The 16,257-nt window shown below is 29.3% G+C and overlaps 2 protein-coding genes across 12 annotated transcripts in view; one reads left to right on the plus strand and one right to left on the minus strand.

Moving 5' to 3' along the window:
- The window catches only part of LOC142327594 (uncharacterized), a 105,071-nt gene that overhangs the window by 29,305 nt on the left and 59,509 nt on the right, over positions 1-16,257 (minus strand). For 4 of the 8 annotated variants that reach the window (XM_075370777.1, XM_075370775.1, XM_075370773.1 and 1 more), the window contains 2 exons: positions 5,929-6,092; positions 5,393-5,542 (listed from right to left, as the gene is read on the minus strand). The gene's annotated coding sequence lies outside the window, so the exon portion shown is untranslated. Of the gene's footprint in view, positions 1-5,392; positions 5,543-5,928; positions 6,093-6,639; positions 6,934-16,257 lie in introns of those variants that run through there. The other 4 variants (XM_075370776.1, XM_075370774.1, XM_075370781.1 and 1 more) reach the window with 4 other exon arrangements.
- The window catches only part of LOC142327595 (uncharacterized), a 30,238-nt gene continuing 21,157 nt past the window's right edge, over positions 7,177-16,257 (plus strand). For 2 of the 4 annotated variants that reach the window (XR_012757021.1, XM_075370782.1), the window contains exons 1-2: positions 7,177-7,355; positions 10,920-11,159. The gene's annotated coding sequence lies outside the window, so the exon portion shown is untranslated. Of the gene's footprint in view, positions 7,356-7,556; positions 7,829-10,919; positions 11,160-16,257 lie in introns of those variants that run through there. The other 2 variants (XR_012757023.1, XR_012757022.1) reach the window with 2 other exon arrangements.

Below are 16,257 nucleotides of genomic sequence, written 5' to 3' on the forward strand. Positions count from 1 at the left end.
ACAAGGTGAAAAGATAAAGATGCTACGATTTGCTGATGATATAGTAATTCTAGCCGAGAGTAAAAAGGATTTAGAAGAAACAATGAACGGCATAGATGAAGTCCTACGCAAGAACTATCGCATGAAAATAAACAAGAACAAAACAAAAGTAATGAAATGCAGTAGAAATAACAAAGATGGACCACTGAATGTGAAAATAGGAGGAGAAAAGATTATGGAGGTAGAAGAATTTTGTTATTTGGGAAGTAAAATTACTAAAGATGGACGAAGCAGGAGCGATATAAAATGCCGAATAGCACAAGCTAAACGAGCCTTCAGTAAGAAATATAATTTGTTTACATCAAAAATTAATTTAAATCTCAGGAAAAGATTTTTGAAAGTGTATGTTTGGAGTGTCGCTTTATATGGAAGTGAAACTTGGACAATCGGAGTATCTGAGAAGAAAAGATTAGAAGCTTTTGAAATGTGGTGCTATAGGAGAATGTTAAAAATCAGATGGGTGGATAAAGTGACAAATGAAGAGGTATTGCGGCAAATAGATGAAGAAAGAAGCATTTGGAAAAATATAGTTAAAAGAAGAGACAGACTTATAGGCCACATACTAAGGCATCCTGGAATAGTCGCTTTAATATTGGAAGGACAGGTAGAAGGGAAAAATTGTGTAGGCAGGCCACGTTTGGAGTATGTAAAACAAATTGTTGGGGATGTAGGATGTAGAGGGTATACTGAAATGAAACGACTAGCACTAGATAGGGAATCTTGGAGAGCTGCATCAAACCAGTCAAATGACTGAAGACAAAAAAAAAAAAAAATATTTCTTTAAAAAACACTATAGAATTATTAATAATAAAATTATAATACTATACAACAAACTACCTGACTTTTTTAATTCTTTGACCCAAATTGGGTGGAAGAAAAAAAAACACAAAAATTATAAGAAACAATTTTTATTAATAACAATACCAATACATTGCACATAATTTTTTACTGTATTAATATGTGTTTACTAACATAAAAAAAATAAAATGGAAACTTGCTTCGTAAAAACTGAAACTAAAAATACAAAAAAATTTAAAAGTTTAAAAAAAATACAGAACACAAAATATAACATAAAGAATTACAAAAATACACTAAATGATCAGAAGAATTTTTTAATTTCTACAGTTAGTTTTGTAATTTCTTACCAATAATTCTAATCACATAATATGTGAAACATTCACATTACAACATTAAAAAAACTTGAGGATTACAATGATATTCAATAAAAAACATTGGAAAATAAAAGCAAACATACATAGGGAAATAAAATTATAGAAACATTATTGTAAGAAGCTTTACTTCACCTTGGTTTTTAGACATCTTCCACATTGTTACAATGTTTCAAATTTTGATAGTAATGATTGTTGCCATTGGTATTATCATGATTTTGCAAACAGCTTTTAGATCCTTACATTTTTTGGTACTAATTGGTAAACAGGTTTGATGGAGAAGAACCTGCAATTTTCAATGAGCTAACCCCTCCAATTTTTTTCTTGTTTGAGACTCAATATTAATTTCCTTGAAATTGCTTTCATTATATTTATATTTAAAAAATACAGTCTTTGGGTTTTGTGACTGAATCATAAGTACTTTTATTTTCTGCCACTTTACTGTATCTCCAATCTGTTGGATATCTCAGTTCTCAGTATCCAAAAGTCATAGAACTATTCCATTTCAGTTACATGATATAGAGATTTTCTACACGCCATTCTTGCTTACCATTGATCTACAACATAAATGGATACATTTTTTGATACACGCTCAATATGCTACTGTGACACTATCCCCCTCATTTTGTGTATGCCCCTTTTCAAGAAAACAATGTGCTATTTTGATGCCATGATTAACAGCCAAATACAGGAACATAATTACAATGTTTCTGTTCAAATTTTGCGTTCGGATCTCTGGGTGGGAACAACTAAGGAAGGGGTCACCAGAAAATTACAATATAACATTCTACGAGTTGGAGTGTGGAATATTAGAAGTCTAAAAAAGGTTGGTAGGTTAGAAAATTTAAATAGGGAAATGGATAGGATAAATGTAGATGTAGTAGGAATTAGTGAGGTGAGGTGGGAAGAGGAAAACGACTTCAGGTCATGTGATTTTACAATAATTAACTCAGCTCAAATAATGGGCACGCAGGAGTAAGTTTTGTAATGAACAAGAAGACAGGGAAGAGAGTAGAGTATTTCAAAATGTAAAGCGATAGAATCACTGTAATAAGGATAAACTCGAAACCTTAACCGACAAGGATTGTCTATATGCCTACACGTGCCCATGATGATGATGAGGAAGAGTGTGTATACGAAGTAATTGACAAAACAATTAAAAACATAAAAGAGGATGAAAATTTAATAATAGTTGGAGATTGGAATGCAAACATTGGAAAAGGCAAGGAAGGAAAGATAGTGGGTGAATACGGGCTGGGTAAAAGGAATGAAAGAAAGGACCAACTTACAGAGTTTTGCACGAACTATACTTTAGTAATTGCCACCACCCAGTTTAAAAATCATAATAGAAGAATATACAGATGAAAAAAGCCAGGTGATACTGCAAGGTATAAGATATATTATATCTTGGTTAAACAAAGATTTAGAATTCAACTTGTTGACTGCAAAACTTACCCTGGAGCAGATATTGTTAGCAACCATAACTTAGTGATAATGAAATGTAGATTGATAATGAAATGTAGATTTAAAAACCTGACAGATGAATCGGTGGAATTTAGAGAAGCTTGAGGAAGAGGAGGTAAAGAAGATTTTCAAGGAGGACATCGCAAGAGGTCTGAGTAAAAAAGTTAAAGTAGAAAATATAGAAGAAGAATGGAAGAATGTTGAAAAGGAAATTTTTAAATCAGCAGAAGCGAACTTAGGCGGAACAAAGAGAACTAGTAGAAAAACCTGAATTTCAGACAATATATTGCAGCTGATGGATGAACGTATAAAATACAAGAATGCTAGTGATGAAGAAAGTAAAAGGAACTATAGACAATTAAGAAATATTATAAACAGGAAGTGAAAACTAGTGAAAGAAGACAGGATTAAAGAAAAGTGTTCAGAAGTGGAAAGAGAAATGAACATTGGTAAAATAGTTGGAGCATACAAGAAAGTTAAGGAAAATTTTGGGGTACATAAATTAAAATTTAATAATGTGTTAAACAAAGATGGTACACCAATTTATAAAACGAAAGGTAAAGTCGATAGGTAGGTGGAATATATTTAAGAGTTATATGGAGAAAATGAATTAGAAAATGGTGTTATAGAGGAAGAGGATGAAGTCAAAGAGGATGAAAGGGGAGAAACAATACTGAGATCTGAATTTAAGAGAGCACTAAAAGATTTGAATGGCGGAAAGGCTCCTGGAATAGACGGAATACCTGTAGAATTACTGCACAGTACACGTGAGGAAGCGATTGATAGATTATACAAACTGGTGTGTAATATTTATGAAAAAGGCTAAGTTCCATCAAACTTCAAAAAGAGTGTTATAGTCATGATACCAAAGAAAGCAGGAGTAGATAAATGTGAAGAATACAAAACAATTAGCTTAACTAACTATGCATCAAAAATCTTAACTAGAATTCTGTATAGTAGATTAATAGTAGAAGGAAGATTAAAGAAAACCAAACCAACATACTTGGCATTTATAGACCTAGAAAAGGCATTCGATAACATAGACTGGAATAAAATATTCAACATATTAAAAAAATTAGGTTCAAATACAGAGATAGAAGAACAATTGCTAAAATTTACAGGAACCAAACAGCAACAGTAATAATTGAAGAAGATAAGAAAGAAGCCATAATAAGAAAGGGAGTCTGACAAGGATGTTCCCTATCCCCCGTTACTTTTTAATCTTTATATAGAACTAGCAGTTAGTGATGTTAAAGAACAATTTAGATTCGGAGTAACAGTACAAGCTGAAAAGATAAAGATGCTACGATTTGCTAATGATATAGTAATTCTAGTCGAGAAAATTCTAAAAACGATTTAGAAGAAACAATGAACGGGATGGATGAAGTCCTACGCAAGAACTACTGCATTAAAATAAACAAGAACAAGACGAAAGTAATGAAATGTAGTAGACATAATAAAGATGGACCTCTGAATGTGAAAATAGGAAGAGAAAAGATTATAAAGGTAGAAGAATTTTGTTAATTGGGAAGTAGAATTACTAAAGATGGACGAAGCAGGAGCTACATAAAATGCTGACTAGCACAGGTGAAACAAGCCTTCAGTCAGAAATATAATTTGTTTACATCAAAAATTAATTTAAATGTCAGGAAAAGATTTTTTAAAGTACATCTTTGGAGCATCGCTTTATATGGAAGTGAAACTTGGATGATTAGAGTACCTGAGAAGAAAAGATTAGAAGCTTTTGAATGTGGTGCTATAGGAGAATGTTAAAAAATCAGATGGGTGGATAAAGTGACAAATGAAGAGGTGAAATTATTAATTTCATTGGGGTATTTATATCCACATTTGTTTCATCCCTGCTTGGTGTCATTTCCAAAGATGAGATATTGAAAGTTGTATCACCACAGCACAGTGGTTGCTCATCATCATCAACGTTATTACAGACAATTTTATTTGAAACAAAATGAACAATGAATTAGAAAAGACAATGTAACTGGAACTCTCCATTCTCATGTCTCCAACACTTTTCATGAATACTCATAACATTTTTTTCTGTGTTTATTCTCTACAATATCAACAATATGAGCTAGTGCTCACACAAGCATACCTATGTAATGACATGTTCCGTTATGTAAAGATATTATATCAATATCTTACTTCTATTAAAGCTCACATGACAACTCAATTGATGGTTATTCAAACTGTACAAATACAGAGATGCTGGAGAAGTAAAGGCAGCCCATGCATTTTCTTTTATGCAAAGAAAATGCATATTGATATTTTTGAAAAGAGAAAAATATCATTACTGCTGAGTAGACAGCAACAAAGCTCTAAATGTAGAGGCAGATGGCAGTAGTTGGTAGTGCCCAATCAGAATGCTGAAAGAGCTAGAAATTAGACTGGATATTACCCCACCGGTTGGTTGTTATATCATAAAAGTAGTAGGCAATGATCAGTTAGTCACTTTCATGCCGTGGATAATTTACAAACTTAACTAAAAGGTGTAAATCTTTTCAAATGAATTCTATTTTGTATTATAGTTATTTATATAAATGCTCTATTTAAAATTTTTTAAATGTATTCAGTTTGGAGCCAAAGGTGCTGAAAAGAGCAGGACTCACCATCAACAGAAAAATTTTGAAATTATCATTGGAACTGAGATAATGATTGAAATAAGTGAAAGAAAGTAATGTCATGGTGACTGAATTAGTTTTTACCTGAATTTGCAGTTCCATTGACGTCTACAACTTGGCATTCTGTTGCTACGTTATTTGAAGCCAAACATTGTTCAATAAGTCTTTCATCATCCATATCATAAAAAGTTACACTTTATACACCATCCCCAAAATGTTTTTTTGTAGTATAATCTGTAATAAAATCAACCATGTTAGTAACTTCTTAGAAAGCCGGTAAAATTTTATAATAATGAAGATTTTAAATGTGTTTTTCATAAGAAAGAATTTTTTTGTATGTAAGCTAAGGCCAACAACCAAAAGACGCTACTACACACAAAAAAAAAATAATAAAAACAAAACTAAATGTACATAAATATTTAAGAGCAGTGGAAGCTTTAGATGATTTAAAAATATAAAATTTAGTCACAGGCCAATTATTACAATAAAGGTAAATAACACAGTCATGACATATACAAAGAGCAGTAAATACTAACTCACTCACATCAAGCCATGCGGACCGTCTAGAAATATCATTAAAAAAATCCATTAATATTTTAAAACAGTTAAAGTAGGCTTACCCAAATATGAATTACAAGAGATTGGTGGTACTTGGGGAAGTAAATTTCCATATGGTTGAATTTTATTTTCTTTATTGAAATCATCATGCTTTTCCAATCAAAAATGTCATTATCAGTTGTTTGCTACTAATTTGCATTACCTTCTTTATCTGCTTTTAGAGCACCTGAAAATTTTATTAAACAGATCTGAAATAAAGGTACTCTAAAACTAAACTGCTATTAAAGGTTATTAACTAATATAGAAGTTATATAGTCCACCTAATTAGCTGAAATTACCAGGCAGAAAAAAATATAACACCAATAATTTAAAAAAAAGTACAATGAACAATTCAATAAAACAAAAAGAATAGAACTGGACAGTGTTGATTCAAAGTCACATATTCAAAACTGTTATCATAAAAACAAATAAATTAGGTTATGCAACAAAAAATGGTTTTTAAACTTAAATCGAAATTAAAAGGCCCCGTAGCATACGTTAAGATTAATTCAAATAATTAAAATGAAGTTTGAACCATTAAAAAACTCAATTCAGTTAAAATAGTTAGTTACAAACCAGAAAAATTTTATCTGTATAGGAATTAAAGAAAAGTATACAGATTCATGAATGAATTAACTAACTATTCAACAAAATTAATAAACATTTTATGAAATAAAACTTCATAAAAGAATCATAAATATTAATGCAAAACATTATAAAAAAAGTTAACCTACAACTTAAGCAAATAATGCGAAAAACGTAATTTGAAATAAATATGAATACTTTTATAGTTTTTCAGCATGCTCTACCATTATTCTTCATCTATTCATTTTGAATTGATTGTTGAAACTACCAAAACAATAAAATGAAAACAAGTATTTCACTAATAAAATACGAGCGAAGATACCACTACTGAATTTTTACTTTTTCACTGATGCCAACTGGTGAGCAAATACATGTAGTTACATTATGTACTTCTGCACTGACAATATGTATAAATAAATTAAATATTCTTGGTGGAGCCTATGGTACAATAGGCTACTTCTGGATGAAGAAATTAGTTTTTTTATACAATATTTAATAGCTTCTCTGTTGAATATTGGACTTGAATTGATATGAACCCAAAGAATATTTACACGGAATATCTCAAAATTGAAAACTGTGTTGCATAGTTCCTGATCTGCGTCAACGATATAATGCAATCTGCAATGGTTTATACAAGGTATTTTTATGTGCTTTACAATTAGATTTCAGCTGTTTGCACGCACAACTTTATCCTTTGTATTTATTTTACGTATATGAAAGACGTAATTTACTAATAAACTTGTTGGCAATCTCGTACGCTAGTAACGTTCCATCGAGTCTTTTGTATTAACGATGCATGTGGTTCGCAACTATGAAGTACATAACAACTTGTAAACGAATTAGAGAAGTTTTCTTTTTTAGTTGTGTAAGTATTTTCATTTAATGTTACCACTGTTATTTTATTTAATGTAGGATGGCAATTAAGATTTAGCATACAGTTTATTATATTATGTTTATTATAACCTATAATTTGATATGAAGTATATAATTTGATACAAAAAAAATGTAGTTTAGTGAATTGTAATTAACACTGATAGACGAAAAAACATTTTTTTTAATGTTTCTCACCATCTCGAATTGAATTTTTGCGTACATTACAGATCTGTAAATAAAATTTTTCTATCATCCTTAGTTTTAAATAAAATACGGTTCAAAAAAAATCAGGTAAAATATAGTTAAAATCTCAACAATTTATAATTTTGTTTGGCCATACCTACGTTAGAATGATTACGCCGATGTTTTTTTTTAATAAATAGCCTCAAGCACATCCCGAATTAATGTCCAACAGTAAACGATAACCGTGTTCGTCACCTACGTCGTCCAGGAAAGAATCCAGATGTGAGTAAAAGACATATTACATACTATAGCTCTGTATGAAGTAAGATGTTTGTCAGAATATCGTGGTAATAGTCGAATTTTGATTGCCGAGAAAAGTTTTGCAAACGTCTTTAAGTGAAGCCCAAGCTACGCTTTCTACATTATTTAACATTAAGTTAAATATATCATCCAACTGTATATATACCAACTCTCCTATTTATGGACCAACAAATATTCCTTTAATTTTTCCTTCATTTACATCCGAGAATTTCTGCATAATGTACAAAAATCTGGGACTATCCTTCTTCATTGCTTTTCATTAGACCTAGCTTGATATGGAGTGAGGGTAAAAATATTTTTTTTGGGTTCAACTAAGGGCTCATGAATAATATTTTTCCCATTTGGAGTTAAGTTGTCTCATTTCTTCCACTCTTTGGTAAAGACTATTGATAAAGATTGTCATACAGCTTTATGCCATGCATTTTTAAAAAAAGACTTATGATGAGGAAATTGAGTTTTTACTATTTGGTGATGGTGCAAGTATTCATAAATATTTAAGAATTCTTGTGGGAACACCTTTAATTTATGCTATAAATCATAGTACGAGTGTTGAAATTGTATTAACCTTTTATGTTATAACAAAGATATTGAGAAGAGTGAATACCATGTTTTATTTTTTCTAGAGTATTTCATTTTCATGTCATGCTTACCTTTTTGCTTATCTTTGATCATAAGAATGTAGTAAAGATAGAGAAGTCACTGATTTCCAATATTTTTACTTGTATTCTGATGTATATTGAAAAAAATTATTTTGTAGCAGCTCAGATATAAACGATTTGGATGATGTCCATCAAAAAATATTGATGTACATTTCAGATGAGAAGAAAACAGTTAAATTGATAAAAGCAGTTTTAGAAAATTGTTATGTAAAATTGGAAGATTCTGAGTGGAATACACTTAATCATTTCGCTGTTTATTCGGAACTTATCAATGTGTTAATTATATATGTAGGTAATGCTGATGTTACTGCAAGAAATAATAGTTGAGAACTAACATGTGAAAAAGTGTTAAAAAATAGTGCCCCTTTTTTAGTGCATATATTCCATTTATGAAACATTTACGTTTAGTTCTTCCTGAAGAGTTAGATAGATACACTCAAGTAAAATTGGGTTATACTGATTTTATTAATGATTGTAATGTTGAATTAAATGAGATTCAATCTATAAATGTGGTAGATAATTTTTTTTTTTTTAATTTTGTTGTAAATTATTTGAATATGAGATGAAACTAAAATTAGAATCAGATAATATTTTGTATTTACAGTAATGAGCGAATTAAACAATTATTTCCAAGTTATTATGATATCATAATGAAAATAAAGAAATGTAAGATCTATTTAAGTAAAAATCATTTAATAAACGCTTTATAGAGATTAATTTCCAATATTTTTATTTGTATTCTGGAGATGTATAATTTCAAATAGAATTATTAATTCACATGATCCTAAGAAATATTGAAACCGGTTTAAATAATTGTTGCAACGTTCTGAAAAGTTATATGAATGTAATTTTCTTAATTGTGACATATCAGTATTTCTAAATATTTGTATGAAAAACAAATTGTTAATTTATTGCTTGTATCATTATAATTTTGATACAAAACAATTATTCCATTATGAATACAATTTGAGTAATGCCTTATATTATAGAATTATTTTTTTTTTTGTTTTGATTCATGATTTGGTTTTGAATACTACTGTATTGATGTAAAGTCTCATACAACTAATAGTTTATCTAACTTTATGCAATATTAATAAATTATTTGTTAAATATCTTCTCTTTTTCTTTGGAATTATTAATTGTAATGGATTCAACAGTTTCAATGTATTTATATTACATTTTAATATTATAATTACATTTCTGGTAATTATTTATCAGTAGACATTAAACAGTCTGTAGTAAGTAAATAAAAAAATAATTCTTTAATCATTATATCTTTCCTCTATTACCTTTTAACGTTCCTGTGTTACTCTTTTTAACTTTTTCCTGCATTACTTTTTTTATGTTAACTCTCAACAACTACATTTTGTGATGTAATTTCTTATAGTAAGTAAATTACTCTTCATTTCTTTAATTTTTTCACTTTCTTCAGTAATGTTTATTAATTAGTAATAAATAGGACAGAAATTTTGAGATGTTGGGTATATACATATAAATTTCATTAAATATTATCTTTTATCTTTTCTCAAGACATTAATTCTTATTGCCAAAATTCAAATGTCATTAAAAGAAGGAAAATGGAGAGCGATAGTTGTTTTCATGAATATTTTTATATATTTGGATGTCCTGAATCAGTCCCTTAAGTTGGGCCTACATCTCCTTGTACATCTGGGGGGGAACCCTTCTGGATAATGATTTTGTGATTTCATGTAGCTAGAGGGATATTTCAATTTACCATACAACAGTTAAAATATTTTATTAAAATATGATTATTAATTAATATTTTTCTTTTATAAAATTTTTTTAAAATGTACTCTTTTTGTTGCTGGGTGTAACACTTGCAACCTTCAGTTCAGAAGATACATTTAAAAATTTCATAAATTATTAGTTTAAAATTTTTTTTTAAATTAGAAAGATATTTTGTATATATATATATATATATAAAATATCGGATTTCGATGGAAAATGGGCCGATATAGAGTTTAACATAGATTCAAAACAGTCTCTTTATTAATTTTAACAAATGGTTATTGATATTTATTTATTTTATAAATAACTTAACCTACGCTCGCTTCGCTTGCTAACCTTGACTAATTAGGAGTGTTTTGATTATTTAAATAATAAATAATTGCAATGATTACTGAATTTATTAAATAAATATTCAAAAAGTTACGGTGTTAATTAGTCAAGGTTAGCGAGCATAGGTTAAGTTTGGTTATATTTGTAAAATGGTATATTTATAAAATAAATAAACATAAATAACCATTTATTAAAATTAATAAAGAGACTGTTCATTTTCCACCGAAATCCGATTGACTACTTTGTTTTTAAATAAAGCTGTAGCTGCGGTGGCGTTAATACATAAGTACCTATATTTTTTTTATGCTTTTCAGTCAAGTTACCAGAGGCAGGTTCATGTCCAGTCGTGTTGCATATGCACTAAGAATGTAAAGTACTTGTGTTGGTTGAGCCATTAAAAGACAAAGAGATCTTTTATGTAGAAAACGCAGTCTTAGTACTCCAAGCATTTTCTGAATTTATCTAACCCAACTATATGGCCATATTCAAATTGAATTTCATCAAAGAACATAATCGGTTATGCAAGTCATTAAAATGGCATCTAATTTGATATGGTGAGTTCTATGTTCTTTGCAAGTATAAAAAAAATGTGTTCATAAAAAATTTCAGCTTAATCAGTTGAGTAGTTTTTATGTGAAAGATTAACAGAACCCATAGACACTACTAGATTTGCATACGTATATCCGATAAAAATTAATTTAGGAATACAGATTCATAAATTTTTTCACAATGTGATTTATTTACAGTTGCCTATAAATATAGATTTTTAAGTATGGTGTTCTTGTCATGCTGTACACTCATCCAGTTTTTGAATTTAATTTTCTTTTATTCAGACATTTTTACTATTAATTACAAAAAAATAACAAATCTGCATCCCGTTCAGCATATTTATAAGTATGAACAAGAAATGATTTTCAATAGTAACATCTGAAGTGCGATATATTTTGTAGTAATTTTTTACATTTAGCATATTTACTGTAACATTAATTTGTTAACCTTATAATTTTTTTTTATATTTATGATTTATTTTATCTTATACTGACATAATATATATTATGTTGCGATCAAATTTAAGATTATATATTTATTTACTTTTAAAATTCACTCTTAAACAAAAAGCATCTTTTGTTTACTTCCCAGCAACCGTACAGTTTTTATTTACTTATGTGCATGGTATCATTGTTTTTTTTAGTTTTTGGAACTTGCTCGTAATTTTAGTGTAATTTTTTATAAAACTATATACAGAGGGGTGCAAAAGTAGGTATGCAGGTTTAATTATGAAAAACAATAGCTTTGTGACAGTAAGGATGACAGAGAAACTGTTGTAATGAAGTTAATTAGTTCAATTGAGACATAGAATTAAGTGCAGCAATCTCTTAAGTACTCAAATTGCCAGCGTTTAGCATTTACCCATTCCTGTAATCTTGTTTCTATACTCTAGCACACTTTGACATAGAGATTACTGTTATCAATTTCTTGGCATGCATCTCTCTCTTATGAATTGACACATGTCATGTCATGGTTTTCTTGTAAATACTTTATTTTGATATCACCCCAAAAGAATTTTGATATCACCCCAAAAGAAAAAGTCCTTTGGGATAAGTTCTGGTGATCGTGAAAGCCATTTAAGTGGCCCTCATCAACCTATCCACCTATTGGGTAATTAGTTGTTAAGAAACCAATTCACTGTTAAAGCATTGCAGGGAGGAGCTCCATCTTGCTGGTAATAGAACTGTTCATTATCCTGCTGTAGCTGTAATTGTTGAATACAGTGTTAAGATAATGTCTTGGGTAACAGTTGTATGGAAAAAACAAACCAATGACTCCTTCACATTAAAGGCATGCATAAATTGTAACCTCAGCTTGAGTCGGTTATTTTTCAATCATTACATGGGGGTTATCTGTTGAGTAGTAGTTGTAGTTATGCCTGTTAACAGCACCTGACGGTTTAAAATTCACTTCATCAGAACAACAAATTTTTCGTATGATGCCATCATCTTGTTTTTCTTTATTCAAAAGTATTTTGCAGAATTGTAAAATCACCTACTGTTCACCTATTGTAAAATCAGATCACCTACTGTTAATCCATGAAGTAATTCTTGACTGATACATTTGCAAACCTAAATGTTGCATTAGATGAACCAGAGATCTATAGGAAATGTTTAACTTAATAACAGAAGCTCTCTTTTTGGTTTTCTTTGGGCTTTGAGTAAATGCCTGAGCAACTATTATTTCATTTTCTTAGGTAGTAACACTGACTGTCACTCTTCAGCATATTACAGATGGACCTAGTTCTATCAAATTTAACACACATTTGTGAATTGATATAGTCTGCTTGGAGGAGGTGTATCGAATTCTGCCCATTTCTGTTGAACCTGTTCAGCATTCTCTGTTTTCCAGTATTGTTTGATTATCAACTTATGTTGGTCGTTGCTTAAATTACTAGCCATGATTTAAACAATGATGATCTGGAAAGAAAATAAAACAGCAATAACAGAACAAAAGAATAGAACAGTGACATATATATATATATATATATATATAGTACAGTAGATCATAAGCACCCTCCTGTGTAACACAAATGTCCAAAACTATATTGTCCACATTTATTAATTTTGATTAAAATAGGTTATATATTTTGAATTTTTGGGTAAGTATTGCAAAAACATTTTCAAAGACTCTACTGACAACAATTAAATGAACGCTTGAAACTAATGTTAAACTTTTGTATGGCTTCATCAATTATATGAATAGACCATCTTTAATATTGTACTGCATATATATATATATAGATGTGTGCGAATAGTTGGCTAAATTATCACAGGTAATGTGAAGACATTGTGTTTGAATTTTGAAAAAAGAAAATCGATGTAAAAGCCCATTAAATGGCATTCGTTAGTTGCACAAATATTGAGGCAATATTGCCACACCTCTTTGATTGAATTAAAATATACAATAATTTTTTTTTTAAGTTATTACCTCATACGTGTTAATGTACATATTAACGAGGAAAATGATGATGAGAAGAGTTAGATTATGAAGGGGATTGAATAGAGACCAGCTGATCCAAAAGCCAATAGCTAAATATTTTAATTCAACGTTTTGAAATTTGTTTTTTAGTAAATATATGTTATTTAAAATAAGTAATACGGTGATCTTATATAAACTTAAACATAATTTCACATATTATTTATATATATTTTTTAAAGGTATATAATTGCGTGTTTAGAACTGTTACTGCATGGTTTGAAACAGAGATACAAAAACTTGTATGCTAGTAAGAAAAGTTAAAAGAAAGTATATATAACTATTTATCAGTGCATTATTAGTAATGTTATCGGAACATCCAAGTATGATATTTTATGATTTCCTTTAGCATAAATTCATTTGTAGTTATTTTTAGTATCCACTAATAAAATAAAACTTACTGAAATTTTAATATCGTTATTTAAATTATTACTGTTGTTGTAGTATAATGTGCATAACTAACATTAATCCTTTAAAAGATGGCAGTGTAAGCAGTTTCACATCTATTAACTACAATTTCATGTTCAGGCTAACCTGTTAATATTACATTATTCTAACCGTAAGTGCTCAGTGTAGAAAATTAAGCATATTCTTGTCCGATTTTATGATAGATAATTATAAATAAAAAAAGCGACAACAAAGTTTTTATACTTTCCTGCCATTGGTTATTAATTCAATTACAGAATAAAAATAATTTTTTTTTTTTTTTTTTTTTTAATGAAACCGTTATCAAAATGTGTTAAAAAGTAAGAAATAATTTCTTCCAAATACTTAATTCCTTTTTTGAATCTGCACCTGCTTCTACAAAATTAATTTCAACATATAATATAAATTTGTTTTATAATGCTATACACATGTATATACGTCATAAAAACCAATACTGATATTCCATCTCTGGAATTCATATTTATGGGCTTTGATTGCTTCTGTTTGTAATTATTATGTCTATATATATACCGGTATGTAATCTGTAAGTCCATTCAAGTACCACATAAGCATGATCATGTATTTTGGCACCAATTCAAAAAAGTGTCTAAGGAATTACTTAAGTATTTGGACAAAATTATTTCTTTATTTTAGCGCATTTTGATATCTGTTCAATTTTTTTTTAAATTATTATTTTATAATTTTCTGTGTCTGATTAAAACGCTGTTGATGATTCACATGATTCACAAGAAACTGCAACATTGGGAATGCATATCCAACATTAATGCAACATTGTTGCATAATGAACAATCTGTAGAGGGTTCAAGAGTTATGTTCCAGCGTAATATGTTGAGTTCTGATAATTTATTTAACAGCGCTATAGGAATTATGAAGAAATTCAAGTGGCCTGCCCTACCAAGGGACCAACTGGAAATTGATGAGTTACCAAAAGCTGTGTTAATAATAAAATTCAGTGACGAACCAATAGGTACAAAAATGAAAGATTAAGGTGGTTTGTACCTATTACACCAGGAAGTACAACGTTTCAATCTATTAAAGTATAGCAAGATGTAGAATTATGTATGTTACCTTTAATTTTAAGTTTGACTGTAAAAGTGCACAAATTGAAAAATATAATATTAACTATTTGCAAAAGGACAAGTTTATATTGCTCTTAAGTTGAATCAGAAGATTAAATTGTTTAACCTAGAGTCATTTACATCTATGTAAAGTCTTCAAAGCCCACAAGATAAAAAAACCACTTTCTGAGACGGCAACATTGGAAACCACGCATAGGATTGAATAATCTCCTACACTTCACTCATGCCGTCGATACATTGATTACTAATCACGTATCAACAGTGTTACGAGTATTATGAAGAAATTTAGTTGTTCAACCTTGCAAGAGGCTGCAAAACTTCATGTAATGTGATTCATATAAACAGAATTATAAGATTCCTACTGTTCCTACCAATGCATTATGTACAAAGTATATTGGGTCCAAAAGGATTAAGACAAGATGTGTTGATTTTTGATAATTTTATTAATGGTGCTACATATCTTGTGCAGAAACTCACATTACCTGTCCTACAGAAGACTATAAAACATCACCTAATGTGATGCACACATATAGAATATCAAGATTTTTATTGTCCCGTCTTAGCAGCTGGCGAAAAATTTATTTTTATCACTTTTCAGACCGATTTTTTGGGTCTAAACATTTTTTCCATCATTATGGTACAATCGCGAAAAGCAGCTGTGTTGATTGCAACACGATTTATTTCAATCAGATTATAGGAAAAAAGGTATGCGCAAACACAAAAAATATATACATGTCAAATTATAATGATAATATATACATGATATATGAAAAAAGTTTAAAAAATTCAAAAAATTTATATTTTAATCAGTAATTATTAAAAAAATTATTAAATAAATAAAAAATTTCAGTTTTTAAATGGCATTTTTATTTAAATAAGCATGTAGGCATGTACTGAACTTAATGAAATGTAGAGTTACCCCCAAGGCTGTATAGCTTGCTTTGCTCTTCCTTCCCAATTTTCCAGAGAGACTGGCGCCCTGGACACCCACAGAGCTTGGTTTCAATTGCCATTCCCATCTACCCTGAGGGATGCACTCCCTATTTCTTTGCCATAGTGGTAAAAATATAATAAAGTAAAAGGAAGGATAATCGCTAAA

Source organism: Lycorma delicatula, chromosome 7, assembly GCF_047948215.1.
Source record: "Lycorma delicatula isolate Av1 chromosome 7, ASM4794821v1, whole genome shotgun sequence".
Lineage (NCBI taxonomy): Eukaryota > Metazoa > Arthropoda > Insecta > Hemiptera > Fulgoridae > Lycorma > Lycorma delicatula.